The 18,481-nt window shown below is 44.8% G+C and overlaps 1 protein-coding gene across 8 annotated transcripts in view; it reads left to right on the forward strand.

Moving 5' to 3' along the window:
- LOC129816352 (cell adhesion molecule DSCAML1-like) overlaps positions 1-18,481 on the forward strand; it is an 87,232-nt gene that overhangs the window by 21,784 nt on the left and 46,967 nt on the right. The window lies entirely within an intron of this gene.

Consider the following 18,481-nt stretch of genomic DNA (forward strand, 5'->3'; position numbering starts at 1 on the left):
GGGGGGGGGGGGGGGCAGGAAAGGGCTGGGTAAAGGGTAGTGTTATTATTTGTCTAGGTAATCTGTAAGGGTTTTGTGTGAGTTTGTGAATACATTTGTCCATATGGCTGCTATTTACAATGCATCCAAAACAAAAGCAAGGGTGAAGCAAGATGCAGTTGTTGTTGTTTTTGAGTGTGTTTGTGTGTGTGTGTGTGTGTGTGTGTGTGTGTGTGTGTGTGTGTGTGTGTGTGTGTGCACGTGTCCTTCTGTATGTTTTGGAGGCATGATGATGATGATGATGATGATGATGATGATGATGATGATAATGATGTGCTGCTGCTGTGCTCTTTGTATCTCCTGACCTAACTCTAACTCCTGTCTGCTGTCTGTCTGCTCACTGTTCTGGATCATTGATTCTTCCTCCTGCAACTCTCTCCATCTCTCTTCATCTTTCTCTCTCCCTCTTCTTAAATTTATTATTATTTTTTTTTTACCCCTTTTTCCCCCCAATTTTGTGCTATCCAATTGGTAGTTACAGTCTTGTCCCATTGCTGCAACTCCCGTACGGACTCGGGAGAGGCGAAGGTCGAGAGCCGTACGTCCTCTGAAACACAACCCAGCCAAGCTGCACTGCTTCTTTACACAATGCTCTCTTAACCCGGAAGCCAGCCGCACCAACGTGTTGGAAGAAACACCATGCACCTGGCGACTGTGTCAGCATGCATTGCGCCCGGCCCGCCACAGGAGTCGCTAGTGTGCGATGGGACACAAACATCTCTCTCTCCCTATTCTCTCTCTCTCCTCTCTTTCTCAATCCCTTTCACTCTCGAGCTCCATTGCTCTCTTCCTACATATTCCCCTAACTTTTGACCTTTTGACCTCTCTCTCCACCTTCACCACTCCCTCCCAAACCTTGTGTCTCTAGCCAACTATCTTTATTTATCTGTCCCCCGGTCTAAACTGATTGACTCCATTGTTTGTTCATTTCTATTTCTTCCCTTCTGTATTGTTATCCTAATTTAGATCCATTGCGTCTTTTCCTGACATGCCAACGAGCCTTTGACCTTTTTACAACTTCTACAGTATTTCTCCTGTACTTTCCTCTCTATTGTGTACATTTCTACATTCTCCCTGCATCCCTCCCTGTCCCACATTCATCTTCATTAACCTCATTCGAGTGTGTGTGTGTGTGTGTGTGTGTGTGTGTGTGTGTGTGTGTGTGTGTGTGTGTGTGTGTGTGTGTGTGTGTGTGTGTGTGTGTGTGTGTGTGCACATGTTAGTGTGTTTATTTGTTGTTTTGTTATATGTACAGTACCTGTCAAAGGTTTGGACACACCTACTCAAGGGTTTTTCTTTGTATTATTTTCTACATTGTAGAACAATAGTGAAGACATCAAAACTATGAAATAACACACATGGAATCATGTAGTAACCAAACCAGTGTTAAACAAATCAAAAATATATTTTAGATTTTAGATTCTTCAAAGTAGCCACTCTTTGCCTTGAACTCTGTGAAGCATTTATTTGGGCTGCAATCTGAGGTGCAGTTAACTCTAAGGAACTTATCCTCTGCAGCAGCGATAACTCTGGGTCTTCCTTTCCTGTGGCGGTCCTCATGAGAGACAGTTTTATCATAGCGCTTGATGGTTTTTGCAACTGCACTTGAAGAAGTTCTTGAAATGTTCCGTATTGACTGACTTTCATGTCTTAAAGTAATGATGGACTGTCGTTTTTTCTTTGCTTATTTGAGCTGTTCTTGCCATAATATGGACTTGGTATTTTACCAAACAGCGCTATCTTCTGTATATCCCCCCTACCTTGTCACAACACAACTGACTGGCTCAAACGCATTACGAAGGAAATAAATTTCACAAATTAACTTTTAACAAGGCACACCTGTTAATTGAAATGCATTCCAGGTGACTACCTCATGAAGCTGGTTGAGAGAATGCTAAGGGTGTGCAAAGCTGTCATCAAGGCAAAGGATGGCTATTTTGAAGAATCTCAAATACAAAATATATTTTGATTTGTTTAACTTTTTTGGTTTGTACATGATTCCATATGTGTTATTTCATAGTTTGATGTCTTCACTATTATTCTACAATGAAGAAAATAGTACAAATAAAGTAAAAACCCTGGAATGAGTGGGTGTGTCCAAACTTTTGACTGGTACTGTATATATATATATTTGTCTATATTTGTGTGTTTAGGGGAAGTTATTACATTAATAGTGTACATGTGTTAAATATCCTTAGTTATCAGTGATACTACAACAGATAACAATAAACATCTCCAATGCTGTGAAGTGAAACTCTTTACAATAACAAAGTGGAAGGTGGAGAGGGAGAGAACAGAGAGGGGAGAAAGAGAAGCAAGGAGGGTAGTGGGGCAAGAATAGCCTCAGGACCTGGCAGATGGCGTTCTATATACATGCACACACGCATGCACACACACACGCACACACGCACGCACGCACGCACGCACGCACGCACGCACACACACACACACACACACACCCACACACACACACACACAGACTGTGTGAATGAATGTTTGGTGTATGTTTGAGACACATTATGCTTATGTCAGTTACGAGGAGCTTTGACAGACTACCTGGCATTTTATATAATCTTTCACCTTTTATGTATTTCTTATCAGCCTGGTTTTACTGTATCTATTTATATTTCCTGTAATATATTTAAGTGATAATGCCCATGAAGACGGTATTTGGAGGATATATTGGCACGGGTGTTGTTAGGCCCGAGACGAAGTCACACATAAACACCGGCTTCGAGGGCATTATCCTTTTTACCAACATATTGTCACGTTTCTGACCTTATTTCCTTTGTTTTGTCTTTATTTAGTTGGTCAGGGCGTGAGTTGGGGTGGGCAGTCTATGTTTGTATTTCTATGTTTTCTATTTCTATGTTTGGCCTGATATGGTTCTCAATCAGAGACAGGTGTTTTGTGTTGTCTCTGATTGGGAACCATATTTAGGTAGCCTGTTTTGTATTGTGGGTTGTGGATTATTGTCTATATGTTAGTTGCTTGTGTCTGCACTGTTGATATATAGCGTCACGTTCGTTTTGTTGTTTTGTATAGTTTTATCAAGTGTTCTTCGTTTCTTCTTAAATTAAATAGAAGAATGTATTCACTTCACGCTGCGCCTTGGTCCTCCTCTCTTTCTCCTTCACATTACGACGAACATGACACATATTCAAAGAATGATTGACATATTTTCATTAAAAACGTTATTTTGATGAATTTATTCATACTATTTCATTCTTCCACAAGATATACAGTAGTCCCAACACAAATCTAGGGTTGCTACCCAAGCCGGCTGGTCATTCTTTCTATCAGTTCGGTTTCCAGATGGTCTTGACCCAGTTGTTCGTTCTAAATGTTCCGTTGCCAGTTCTTATCCCTTGCTTGCTATCTAGCTAGCTAACTAAGGTTAACTTACAGTCACGTCAAACAGTGCAGCCAGAACAACAACAAAGTACCTGCATTTGCGTTTGTTTAAGCGGTTTTCTAGTGACATTTATTTGGATACATCCTTAACAATGAGCTAATGATGCACAATTTCGCCTGGCGTAGAAAATGTGCTCACCCGTCAGGACACTGTTGTTCAGAGGAGCTAGCCAACAACACAGCTAACACAATCACTTCAAACTGAAGCTGGAAAGACTCAACTAGATGCACTTCAGTTAGTTTGACCTGTTTTCTCTTGATAGTTATTTGTATATATCCATAAAAATTATGCTGATTCATGATTTCGACTGGCTGAGAAAAGCTGCCTGCGTGTCTGTCTCATCCCGACTCCCGAAACGTTCATTACTATGGGACAGCTGGAAATCAAATTTGAATATTGAAACAATGTTGCAAATGTCGGAGAGACAGACAGCAAGGTTATTACAAATCTCTGTTGTTGAAAAACTAAATGTTAGTCTAAAAGAAGTGTGAGATAATGTCTAGATGCTTTTTATAATGGAAATCAAGTTCATAAATTGCCTGGCTGGGCTGATGAGACAGTGGATTGCGCAGTCAGATGGAACAGAGTAAACAGGCATTTTAACGTCAAAGATTTAGCCGGTGGTAACTTGTGGAATAGACACTGGCTGGAATGCGGTTTCAACTAATCAGAATTCGGGATTAGACCCACCCGTTGAATAATGCATATTAAACAACATTTGAGTGTGACATGTACAGTTTGTATATTGGTTGTAGTGAGTGTTTGTTGTTATTGCTTTACTGTGGCTATACTGTGGCTGTACTATACTGTTATGTGGCTGTACTGTACTGTTATGTGGCTGTACTGCTGCTGTACTGTACTGTTATGTGGCTGTACTATGGCTGTACTGTACTGTTATGAGGCTGTACTGTGGCTGTACTGTACTGTTATGTGGCTGTACTGTGGCTATACTGTGGCTGTACTGTACTGTTATGTGGCTGTACTGTGGCTGTAGTCTACTGTTATGTGGCTGTACTATGGCTGTACTGTACTGTTATGAGGCTGTACTGTGGCTGTACTGTACTGTTATGAGGCTGTACTGTGGCTGTACTGCACTGTGGCTGTACTGTACTGTGGCTGTAATGTACTGTTATGTGGCTGTACTGTGGCTGTACTGTACTGTTATGTGGCTGTACTATGGCTGTACTGTACTGTTATGAGGCTGTACTGTGGCTGTACTGTACTGTACTGTGGCTGTACTGTACTGTGGCTGTACTGTACTGGTATGTTGCTGTACTATGGCTGTACTGTACTGTGGCTGTACTGTACTGTTATAAGGCTGTACTGTGGCTGTACTGTACTGTTATGTGGCTGTACTGTGGCTGTACTGTACTGGTATGTGGCTGTACTGTGGCTGTACTGTGGCTGTACTGTACTGCTATGTGGCTGTACTTTGGCTGTACTGTACTGTTATGTGGCTGTACTGTGGCTGTACTGTACTGTACTGTGGCTGTACTATGGCTGTACTGTGGCTGTACTGTGATGTGGCTGTACTGTACTGTGATGTGGCTGTACTATTGCTGTACTGTACTGTTATGTGACTGTACTGTACTGTACTGTAGCTGTACTGTGTGTAATTAGTGTAATTGTAACGGTTTTCTTCCATTGGTGAAGGAGAGGACCAAAATGCAGCGCGGCTAGTGTTCAACATATTTAATAAACAAAGAGACGAATACGTGAACACTATACAAAATACAAAATAACAAATGTGAAAACCGAGACAGACCTATCTGGTGCAGAACACAAACACAGAGACAGGAAACAATCACCCACAAAATCCCAACACAAAACAAGCCTCCTATATATGATTCTCAATCAGGGACAACGATTGACAGCTGCCTCTGATTGAGAACCATATTAGGCTGGACACAGAAACAGACAAACTAGACACAAAACATAGAATTTCCACCCAGCTCACGTCCTGACCAACACTAAACAAGCAAAACGCATAATAACTCTGGTCAGGATGTTACAGTAATTAGTGTGGATATCAGATGGTGAACATGGTGAGCTGCTCACTGAAATGAGCATTCAACATGCCTCTACACTGAACAGCACATTTAAATACAACACACACCACAGTTAAATACACCACAGTTAAATACACCACACACCAGTTAAATACACCACACACCAGGTAAAAACACCACAGTGCAGCACAGTCAAATAAACCCAAGTAATACACTAAATAGCACAGTATACAATATACAGTATTGTACACAGCAGCACAGTACACATTATACACAATACAGAGGTCAGTGCAATACAGTTAAATACACTACAAAGCACAGAAAAAACACTATGCAGTTGTTCTTCTAGCCCAGCACTAACACAAATGATTCACGCCTAATTAACTAATCATCAAGCCCCTTATTATCTGAATCAGGTGTGTAAGTGCTGGGCTGGGACAAAAATTTGCACCCTTCTGTGACCACATGCGGGACCAGGATTGAACATAATTGCACTCCAGGACAGCATTGTTTAACCTTGACCCAGGACCACCCCAATCAACAAAGGAGACAATGACCTAATCATAATAACAGCACAGCAATCTAGTAATCTCTCTCTGTGCAATGTGGCATCGCTCTGAAACACACCACATCTGCCATACCAATCTATAATCTGCCCAGAGCGGTATTCAATCTGAGCAACGCAATCTCTCCCACTCACACACGCAAACACATACACACTTCCAGCCACACAATCATACATATATAGCTAGCACACATACACACATACACACGTCCAGCCACACAAACATACATATATAGCTAGCACACATACACACATATACACTTCCAGCCACACAAACATACATATATAGCTAGCACACATACACACACACATACACACTTCTAGCCACACAAACATACATATATAGCTAGCACACATACACACACATACACACTTCTAGCCACACAAACATACATATATAGCTAGCACACATACACACACACATACACACTTCTAGCCACACAAACATACATATATAGCTAGCACACATACACACACATACACACTTCCAGCCACACAATCATACATATATAGCTAGCACACATACACACATACACACTTCCAGCCACACAAACATACATATATAGCTAGCACACATACACACATACACACTTCCAGCCACACAAACATACATATATAGCTAGCACACATAAACACAAACACACTTCCAGCCACACAAACATACATATATAGCTAGCACACATACACACACACATACACACTTCTAGCCACACAAACATACATATATAGCTAGCACACATAAACACATACACACTTCCAGCCACACAAACATACATATATAGCTAGCACACATACACACTTCCAGCCACACAAACATACAAATATAGCTAGCACACATACACACATAAACACATACACACTTTGAATGATTGGGGAATACTGAGAAACATGCATGGCTAGCTTGATTATATAAAGGCTCAGATGGGTCAGTGAACTCGGATGTCCATTTGAAGGACAGCCCTGCTCCTGTTCAGCCAATAAGCTGTCCCCTCATTCAGCCAATCAGCTATCTGCTCACCTCTCTATTTCAGACCCTCTTACCTGCCTGCTCTGTCCATTCCATGACCTGCTCACTTTCTCCATCTCTTTCTCACTGTCTATCCATCCTTTCTCTTTCTCTCCATAGACAGATCAGAGAGGAGACAATGAGAGAGAGAGAACCCAGGTCTAAAGACTGCTCAGATAGGCCTAATGAAGACAGGGAGATTGAAATTGATTTTGTGTGTATAAGCTCTCTGGCTATCTAGCTATCTGAGCACAGCCCAGTAATTGGATGGTCATTGTAAACAATGGCAGGCGTCTTTCTCAGGAGAGTGTGGGTGTGTTAGTGTGTGTTAGTTTGTGTTAGTGTGTGTTAGTGTAGGTGATGGAGCTAAAGAAGATGTATCTTGGTCTATTTGCGGTTGTGTGTTTGAGGTGGTTGTAACAGCCAGGATAAATCCTGTGTTAGGAATTGAGTTATCATTATGAAAATGGGTTGTATTTTCTATCCGTGTTTAATATGTAAACTGTTTCAGATGACAAAATCAATTTCCCTGAATATATTTCAAACTGACTTTGTTCATAAAATGGTTTAATATGGTTTATGGTCATGGTGTGTGGATGGAGCCAGTAACTGTAAGGTGTGTGCTAGGAGATATTTCCAAAGAGGTTGTCCTTAATTCTTTCATTTGGCATCAATAATTCCACTATCAAACAAAACACCCCTCTCTCTCTTTCCCTGTTTCTCTTTTCCTCTCTTTCTCCTCCTCTCTCTTCATATCAGTTAATTTAACATAGGGTTGCCTGATTGCTTTTAGCATTAATATTCTAATAAGGCTTCTGTATAAATTAGTAATGCAATCCAGCAACCAGCCTACCTCTCCCCTCTCTTTTCCCCCTTCTCTCTATCTCTTTCTCTCTCTCTCTCTCTCTCTCTCTCTCTCACACATACACACACGCACACGCACACGCACACGCACACGCACACGCACACGCACACGCACACGCACACACACACACACACACACACACACACACACACACACACACACACACACACACACACACACACACACACACACTCACACACTCTATCTATCTCTCTCTGTTGTTCTCCGATGAAAATATAAAGTGATGGTGGCATTTGATGCATTGGGAATTAAAACTGATTAGATAAGGGAGATCATGGAAAGGAGGGAAGGGGGAAGGTGAGAGAGGAGGTGAGAAACCACACAGGAGAGTAGGTTAGGAAAAGCCAGGAAGGAACAGATGCTGCAGGGGAAGGAGGGATAGAGAGGAGAAAGAAGAATGAAGAAGGATAATGAGTGTGTGTGTGTCGCCTGGCCCACTTTACTGTCCGGCCAGGACAGCGGGGGGTTAGAGGGGGAGGGGGTGGGGCAGTCTGACCTATTTACCCCCCCCCCCCCCCCTCCCACCCCACCCACCACCACCACACATCTCATGCCATCCCGTCCCTTGTCACCAACTCCATCGGACACATGAGAGCCTGTGATACGCTAATCACTTAGTTAGATGAGTGAAACGATGGAGAGGGTGCATGGATAGAGGAGGGAAGAGTTGGGAACTAGATAGAGAGAGGGGAGTGGGGTTGAGAATAAAGAGAGACACAGAGAGATCTTTGCATGCAGATTGAGCCGGTCTCTCTTTCCCCACAGAAAGCTAATGAGTGTGTCTGATGAATAGAGGCAGCGGCAACAGATGGCTAATGCCACATGGTGGCCCAGGGAAGATGCCCAGCTCCTCCACCTAGCCCACCTGGCTCACACATTAACCCCTCTCCTCCTCTCTCACCCCCTCTACTGCATTGTACCATCATACCTCACTGCAGCACAACCTTACAGCTGACCGTGGACATCATCTAGGTTGTTGTCATACACAAATACCTGTAATTATGATACCGAGATATTAATTATGGTCCCTAGAGATTTTTATGTTTTCAACATCTTAGGCTCAAAAAAAGAGTATCAGTTAGCTAGATATCCCCCTAGCATATTCTGTTCATTATTACAAACACTTAGAAATGATGAAGATATGTGCATCAATATATCCTCTTCCTGCATCCCATTCTAAAGAGACTGTCTCAGCATCTCTGTTGATGTGAGATCAGGGAGATGACACTGTACATGTCTCTAATTGCCTGTTGGTTGACTTGTGAATTGGCTATATAGTCTCTGGCTGACTGTAGTGGGACCTGGGCCTAGCTAGTCCTATTGACTGTAGTAGGACCTGGGCCTGGCTGGCCCTGCTGACTGTAGTGGGACCTGTGCCTAGCTGGTCCTGTTGACTGTAGTGGGACCTGGGCCTTGCTGGCCCTGTTGACTGTAGTGGGACCTGGGCCTAGCTGGCCCTGCTGACGGTAGTGGGACCTGGGCCTAGCTGGCCCTGTTGACTGTAGTGGGACCTGGGCCTGGCTGGCCCTGTTGACTGTAGTGGGACCTGGGCCTAGCTGGCCCTGCTGACGGTAGTGGGACCTGGGCCTAGCTGGCCCTGTTGACGGTAGTGGGACCTGGGCCTAGCTGGCCCTGTTGACGGTAGTGGGACCTGGGCCTAGCTGGCCCTGTAGACTGTAGTGGGACCTGGGCCTAGCTGGCTCTGTTGATGGTAGTGGGACCTGGGCCTAGCTGGCTCTGTTGATGGTAGTGGGATCTGGGCCTAGCTGGCCTTGCTGACTGTAGTGGCATTGAAGTGTGTCCTGCGCATGGGTCTGGCCTGGCTGTCCTGTTATTTTGATGTGCACTTCTTCTCAGTGCTCCCCGTCATCCCCTGGCCTAATGGATGTGAGCAGGCCCTGGGTCATTTACAGGCTACATTACAGATCGATCCCCAGCCCGTCCCACCCCTGGGACCCTGCTGGGAGCAGCCTGGTCACTCCCCCTCACATACACCTCCTTGTTCCCCCCTGGTCCAACTGGTCCTATTGTGGATCTGCAGACAATGAAAAACACATGGGGCAGCCAGTCTCAACCCGCCGTGCTGCCCTCTCACAATCATATCTCTTCACTATGTCATCAACACTGCTGCCCTGCCTCTAGCCCTCTGTCCCAGACACACAGCAACGACTGTCAAAGTCTGTAGCTAGTTGTGCGCTAGAGCAGCTGTTCTCCCTATCTACCCCAGAGACAGAGGAGTACTGGAGTAGAATGCAGGAGAGCCTAGGAGAGAAGAAAGAAGGAAGCAGATATACATAGTAAAGGAAATGAGAGAGGGAGGGGACATAGAGAGTTTGTCAATCTGTGTATGTGCACTCAAAGCAGGAATACATGAATTGCTACATTTGTCTGTGACTGAGCTGGATCTTGTAAACACTTGTCTGACACACATACAATCGCTTTCACAATGTAGCAAGCCACTTAACCCCCGTCTTTTTCTCACTCTTACACACACACGCACACACGCACGCACGCACGCACACACACACACACACACACACACACACACACACACACACACACACACACACACACACACACACACACACACACACACACACACACACTAAACCCATTTTCTGGTTTTCTGAGAGTATCTGAACATGAGGAGCTCATTAAACATTAATACCGGGTGCATTAAGAGTGTGTTCAGTGCTGAGCTGTGTTGTGTGGTGGCTCTATTGTCATGCTCAGGCAAGGTGGGACAGGGACAGAGGGGTGGAGGGGGGGACACACGTGAGACCCTTGAGGGCATGTGGAACTAAACCCCATCGACTGTCACAGACAGGCGACAGGTCACCCCCCTTCTTCTCTTTCTCTCCATCCCTGCTTCCATTTCTCCATCCCTCCACCCTCACCCCTCCCTCTCCATCCCCCCCCTACACTGCTGCCCCGTTCCATGCGGCACATGGCAAGGCCATGGGGGGGGGGGGGGGGGGTAACATCAATGATAATGGGCAAATCAGCCAGCCAACCATACCAACAACACACACATATACACACACTCACTACTATCACATGCAGCCTTTGCTATGTCACACACTATATTACTGAAACATGAAAACATCCACCCTTTAGAACAGCTGTTTGGATTAACAACCAGAGTTACTGGCTACAGTAGCAAAATATCCCCAGAGCCTTACCCTACTGCAGAGTATTGTTTGGTACATTTTGTACATTGGTACAAAATGTTTCCACAACAGATCAGATCATTACAGTCTGTTGCCTCTAAAAGTCTGGAGGATATTGTAGAGACATCTCTTACTTTCTATTTTCCTCTGTCTGTCTGTCTCCCTGTTTTACCCCTTTCATGTTCGCCCCTGCGTGGTGGGAGGGTAGAGGTGGGTAGAAGAGGGTAAGGGGGATAGAGAAAGAAGAGGGGGAAGAAACAGATGGGGCGCTGGCAGCCATGTTTGACTCTGTCAGACTGACTATATGCACATGGGCGGGTGTGTTATTTGGCATGAATAAGCTTGTGTGTGTGTGTGTGTGTGTGTGTGTGTTTGTGTGTGTGAGGGGCACAATAAGGGTAATTATCTTTGCTTGAGAGGTCCAGGGAGGGGGAGAGCAGAGAGACTGAGTCATACAATACCCTGACCACAGGCCTTTGTGTGTATAAAGCACAGGGCTGACAAGTGTCAGCTATTATTGACTATTTACCCACTACACTCATACACACACGTGCACGAACACACACACATCCTTTCTGTATCTTTATCTCCCAATCTCTCTCTATCTCTCTTTCTCTCTCCCAAGCACACGCACGCACGCACGCACGCACGCACGCACGCACACACACACACACACACACACACACACACAGTATTTGTCTCCCTCTGCTACTGTATAAGTGTTAGTAGTGTGTATGCTACAGCAGTGTATCAGTGTCAATCAGTGTAACAGAGAGAGATGGGACAGGCCCTGCGAGCACATCACCCTGACAGATAGCTGGCCCACTGTCTTACCCTCCAACCCTGGCCCCGCTCACTGTAAAAGAGAGGAAAGACTGTGTGTGTGTGTTACATCAGAGACATCCTAAACTGCACCCAGAGGCTGTATACCACCAGTCTCCCCCTTCCCACCTCTATTTCATTCACAACACTAAAGCAGTGTCTTCTGGCCTGGTACAGCACATACTGTAGGGATGTGAGAGAGGTCTGCATTAGTCTATAGGTCAAGGATCATCGAGGAAAGATCAAGAGCCCTGCTACGGTCTATAGGGGGTTAGGGTTTAGAAGGTTAAGGCTACTTTGGGCAAAGAGGGATTTCTCCTTTCTCCCCCTCTCCTCTCTTCTTTTGTTTAGGCTAGCTAAAGAGGGATTAGCCCAGGGAGATTACAGCAGACTTTGCTAAGAAATCGTGTTTGAGGAAACAGTTATTGACTTACTAACCAGCTAGCCACACTGGAGACAGACTTACACCCATTCTCCTCCCCACTCTCTCCTTCTCTCCTTCTTAGCTGTCTCTGTCTGATTTTTGACCCTGTGTCCTAAGCAGGGCTAGACAGATATTACACAAATACTGTATCTCGCAATACATATACTACAGTATACAATACATATACTACAGTATATGCACAATAGAAACACTTTGATGTACCGTACAGTACATTTAATTCTGAGAATTTGCATTTTACAATGAGGTCAGGGAAGGAGCCCAGTTAAATCTAGAAAATAACATTTATGGAAGTAAATGTGGTGTGCTTGCCAGTCCTGAAGTATTTATGGTTGTGAAATAGTAGTAGTAATGGTAGTAATAGTGTTTTCATATGCTATGTGTTAGCTATATAGATCTATTTTGAGGTGTTTTGTAGGTGTGTTGTTATTATAGTGGGTTAAGGTAGTAGACTAGAGTGAGTACTATATCATCAGAAGCCATGTTGTGTGTTTTTAAGCTCTGAAAATGTTTTAGTTTGAACATTCTGAAGGATTTGTGGCAGTGTTTTCAATTTAGAATGTTGAAGCCTGCATTACGCCATTGAAATGAATGGGGATACGACAGGCTTTATAGTTTATGAAGTAGGAATGCTGGCAAAAATGTGTCTTGAAGCCATCTAAGTTGAGTCAGTCTGCACATGTCAACGCTGCTGTTTGTAGTTGAAACGGATCAAGAATCCACATTTTGCCTTTGAAGTCTATGGAGCTTTTATGCAAATCTAAAACGGTTATAGTTCATATAGCGTCAACAATCTTTTGACAAGCAATCCAAGTTGAGTCAATTTGAACATGCCAACATTGGTTTGGTGTTTTGTAGGTTCAACTGTTCAAGAGAAGTAGCGAATCCATATACTTCCCATTCAAGCCTATGGAGCTTTTATGAACATTTAAAATGGTTATAGTTTAAGTATCAATGGTATCAAAAAGCTTTATACAAGCACAATATTCCAGAATGATCTGAAGGTTTTCTAGCTTAAACGGTTGAAGACAAGTTACAGTGGCCATTTTTACTGTTCAGGTCTATGGCAATTTAAATGCATTGGGATTTATGAAATGTGTAAGTAGTATCAAAAAGTATTTTTCAAGCGCACTGCGGACTGTTGACCAGGGAAGACCAAAAACATATTTGGGGATCTATCAAGATCACTGGTGGTCAGCCAAGTGCCATGTTCCTACAAGACCACTCAATCAGGTGTATTGATTTCCCTGTCCAGGCAGTCTATTAGTTGTTCAACCCTACATAGAGGCCATGGCAACATGGCAGCTAGCTGATTCATGTGAGTGGGTGGGAGGGCATTGGGAAGTGAGGACAGAGGACAAGTGCATGAGAGATCACACAGGAGGAGGGAATGTGAGGGAGAGTGAGATTGAGTGTGTGTGTGTAGTTAGTTATGGATTAGTGTGTACATTGGGTTTGATTTGTGGTTTGTGTGTGGTTTTTAAACGGCGTGTGCATGCGTGTATGCGTGTGTGTCCGTGTGTGAGTGTTCATGCGCATGTGCGTGTGTTTAAGCGGGTGAATAATTGAAGGTATCTGAGGTGTGTTTGTGTTCTCTTTAACCCCAAACCACAGACAAGACAGCTCTCAATAATTCATTGTAAGAAGAGATGATACAGCGCAGCTGGGTAGGCAGGCCTTTAGTGACTCTAGAACAGTGAACACTCCCAGTCTCTAACCTCACATGCAGTCCGTGTTTGTGTGTCCAGTTGTTTACACCTACTGCAGACAGTAGCACATTCTCTGAACATCCTACTGTATGTTAGAGTTGTTGTCTATGTTTGCTCCACTTATTATATGTCCTAGTTGTGGCCAGTGTGTGTGTGTGTGCTCAGACGGGTGTGTTGTCTGTGGGGGATTTGAGGTCTGTCTCTGGTCGATGAGTGCCTCGCACCCATGTCCATGCAATCTCAATTGACCTACTGTGTTTTTGTGTTTGTGTGTGTAAGAGAGAGCAAGAGAGAGGTAGAAAGAAAGAGAGAGAAAGAGGGGGAGAGAGAGAGAGGTAGAAATAAAGAGAGAGAAGGAGCGAGAGAGAGAGAGAGGTAGAAAGAAAGAGGGAGAGGGGAGAGAGAGATAGGTGGGAGAGAAAGAGGGAGGAGAGAGAGGGGGTGAGAAAGAGACAGAGGGTGGAGAGAGAGAGAGGTAGAAAGAAAGAGAGAGAAGGAGCGAGAGAGAGAGGTAGAAAGAAAGAGGGAGAGGGGAGAGAGAGATAGGTGGGAGAGAAAGAGGGAGGAGAGAGGGGGTGAGAAAGAGAGAGAGAGTGGAGAGGGGGAGAGAGAGAGGGAGAGAGAGAGGGGGGTAGAGGGGGTAGAAAGGGGGGAGCGAGAGAGGGAGAGAGAGAGAGGGGGGGAGAAAAAGGGGGAGAGAGCGAGAGAGGGGGGCAGAGAGAGCGAGAGAGAGAGGGGGGAGAGAGAGAGATGGGGGAGAGAGGGGGGGGAGAAAGGGGGAGAGAGAGGGGGGAGAGAGCGAGAGAGGGGGGAGAGTGAGAGAGGGGTGGAGAGAGAGCTAGAGAGGGGGGGAAAGGGGGGGAGAGAGAGAGCGAGAGAGCGAGCGAGAGGGGGGGAAAGAGAGAGGAGGGGGGGAGAGAGAGAGAGCTGTCCCTCCTGGCTGGGTTGAGACACTCCTCTGCCACCAGTGCTATAATAGGGAGGGACCAGTCAGCTCACTCAGTGCAGCTAATGCAGCCAACTGCCCCAGTCCATGGGCTACGCCAGAGCACAGTGCAACACACACACACACACACTGACACACACACACACACTGACACATACCATGTAGCCATCTCTCTCTGTTTCTCTTAATTTAAAACAAGGAGGAGAAAGGGACAAAGGCCAGTGACTGTGGGATGATTTTACTTACTGATATTTCTTCATCCTGAAGTGTGTGTGTGTGTGTGTATTTGTGTGTGAAAGGGGTACAGTACATTTGAGGGTATATGTGCTTTTTCTACTGCTATTGCAAATATATGTGTATTGTTTCCATTTTGGTGTGTGGGTGTGTGTGTGCATGCGTGTTTGCGTGCCGGTGTGTGTGATGTCAACTGTTGTCGCTCATATAGGAAGGGAATACATAGGAGTGTGTGTGTGTACGTGTGTGTGTGTGTGCGGTCGCTCTCTCCAGAGGTTCACATTAGTACTGTCATCCCAGATGTCACCAGGCACATGAAACACACATCATGAATTATGGATCTCTGTTTTCACCTCTGTCTTTCTCTGTTTATAGGTCTGCTTTATATATCCATACTCTGTCTGTTACTAGGTGTTTATAAGGTCCCTGTAGTCTTCTACACTATAGCCAGTTTGTCTGTGTCTATAGTGGTCTGCGGGGACACTGTAAACCTGTATTCGTTTCATGTACAGTTTTCTTCTCTGTGTCCCTGATTAGGTATTTTTAAGGTAGTACATACACTGAGTATACAAAACATTAAGAACACCGGCTCTTTCCATGACAGACTGACCAGGTGAATACAGGTGAAAGCTATGATCCATTATTGATGTCACTTGTTAAATCCACTTCAATCAGTGTAGATGAAGGGAAGGAGACAGGTTAAAGAAGGATTTTTAAGCTTTGAGACATGGATTGTGTGTGTGCCATTCACAGGGTGAATGGGCAAGACAAAAATGTAAGTGCCTTTGAACGGGGTGTGGTAGTAGGTACCAGGCATAGCAGTTTGTGGGAAGAACTGCAGCGCTGCTGGGTTTTTCACGCTCAACAGTTTCCCGTCTGTATCATCAAAGGTCCACCACCCACTGGACATCCAGCCAACTTGACACAACTGTGGGACACATTGGAGTCAACATGGGCCAGCATCCCTGTGAAACGCTTTCGACACCTTATAGAGTCCAGGCCTCGACCAATTGAGGCTGTTCCGAGGGCAAAAGGGCAGGGGGTGCAAATGTCATTTTAGGAAGATGTTCCTAATGTTCAATGTACTCAGTGTATGTCCCTGGCCTATAGTTTCTACAGTATAGAAAATGAAATTTGAGTGCCTCTATAGTATAGTGGTTTACAAGGACGTTGTGTACATGTAATGTTTTCCTGTACATTGGCCTATTAGTCTATGTTTGGACTCTCTGTCTCCCCCCTAGTGTTTACGGTTTAAAGTCACACTGGGCAAATTGGGACAGAGCGGCAAGTGGAGCAGAAGAGACGCGATCCCAATGTAGTGGAAACATCTGGACTGTACCCTCTCCCTCTATCTGTCCCCGTCTATCTATCTCCCTCCGTCTCTCCTCCTCTCCCTCTCTCTGTCTCCTACTCCACTTATACACTGTTACCCCCTCTATCCCCCCATCCTCCTCCTCTTCATTGCTCATTGTAAATGTCAGTAGTGTTAGAGAAGGGAGACTGGGGGTTTGTATAGAGGTCACAGTCTCATCAACAAACAGAACAGAGGAGAGGAGAGAGGGAGGGAAGGAGGAGGAAATAAGAAAGGATTGAGAAATGAGATAAACAGTCAGGATTAGTTAGGGGAGAGGACAGCGGTTATAGGACAAGACAGTGAAGCGTGGCTTTTTCATGAAAACATGACAAACCTTGTGTCTCTCTCTCTCTTCCCAACCCCCAGAGGGAGACAGAGGGAGACAGAGGGAGACAGAGGGAGACAGAGGGAGACAGAGGGAGACAGAGGGAGACAGAGGGAGACAGAGGGAGACAGAGGGAGACAGAGGGAGACAGGGGGAGACAGGGGAACACAGAGGGAGAGAGAGAGGGAGAGAGAAAGGGAGAGAGAGAGGGAGACAGAGATTCGGATATTCCTCATTCATTCTGTAGATATGACTGATAGGGGTTCTGCGTTACTTCCGACATTACTGAACTGTGTGGTCATGCTAACAAAGCACCTTTTGTGAGCTAGATGGAAAGGGGCGGGGCTAACACGGCACGATTAGTTGTAACACATCAGTGGTGCCAATAAAGCTGCTTTGAATGTGAATTGAGCGGAGTGAAGAGGGCACCATTGATAAATGGTGTGGGGGAGAATAGAAGCCAGGGAAGTGTATATATTTAATTGTCTGACACCTGCTACTACTTCAGCCTTTTAATGCATGCAGGAGAAAGAAGGGAGGGAGGGAAGAGAGAAAGAGAGAGAGAGTGTTGTGGGGTCTCGTTTTGAATTCAGGCACAGCACCCCTATTCTATTCCATTCATGGGTTAGTATAGCCTTGTGGATATGTTAACAATAAGAGTGGAGCATAGTAAAATGTGGATGAGCAGTTATCTACTCCAGCCTTGGCTCAGCTCTCTTCTCCTATTCTCTTTCCATTCACCTCTAGCTGACTAGGTGTGGCAGTCAGGGCAGAGGCCAGAGGAGTGGGCTTGAAATCACTGGATCCTCATTTCAGTAGTAGTGACTGGCGCTGATTCAGTTGCTTGATTCACTTTCTATTGAAGTGATTCTCTGTCAGTGGGGCTGATTCAGTAGGTTGATTCACTCTCTTTTGGAGTGATCATCTGTCAATGGAGCTGATTCAGTCAGTTGATTCATTCTCTTTTGGAGTGATCATCTGTCAATGGAGCTGATTCAGTCAGTTGATTCACTCTATGGAAGTCACTCTGTGATTCTCTGTCCATGTTGTGGATTTCTTTGATCCTGTTTTTGAATAGCTGCGCTCTAAAAATGAGCGGTTCATCAAGAGTTCTTCAAAGAACATTAGGGTTCTTGGCACTAATGGCCCCCAAACGTTATTCTAAGAACCCCATAGGAGGTGGGGTTCATCGAGAAACCTCCTTAATTGGTGGGGGTTCTTGCAGGAACCTAACTGCCAAACTGAAACATTTGGATTTGAAAGGGCAGCAGGTGCAGGCACTTAACTGAAAAAAATCTTCTCAATTTAAGTTAATGTTTGTCCCTTGTATATTTTAAATTGATATTGTTTTATGATGATACCATTTGTGCAAATTTATTTGTGCAAATCTTTCTGAAACAGAAAATGGACACAATTCAATGGATATGAATCAACAAAGAGGTAAGAATATGTAGGCTATAAGAATATGTTGAAGGCTAGCTGTATTGGGTGCAGATGACTGAACTGCTCACTTTTGTGTCTGTGTCTGCAGGAGGCAAGGAGGCATACAAAGTTATGTC

This window comes from Salvelinus fontinalis, chromosome 2, assembly GCF_029448725.1.
Source record: "Salvelinus fontinalis isolate EN_2023a chromosome 2, ASM2944872v1, whole genome shotgun sequence".
Lineage (NCBI taxonomy): Eukaryota > Metazoa > Chordata > Actinopteri > Salmoniformes > Salmonidae > Salvelinus > Salvelinus fontinalis.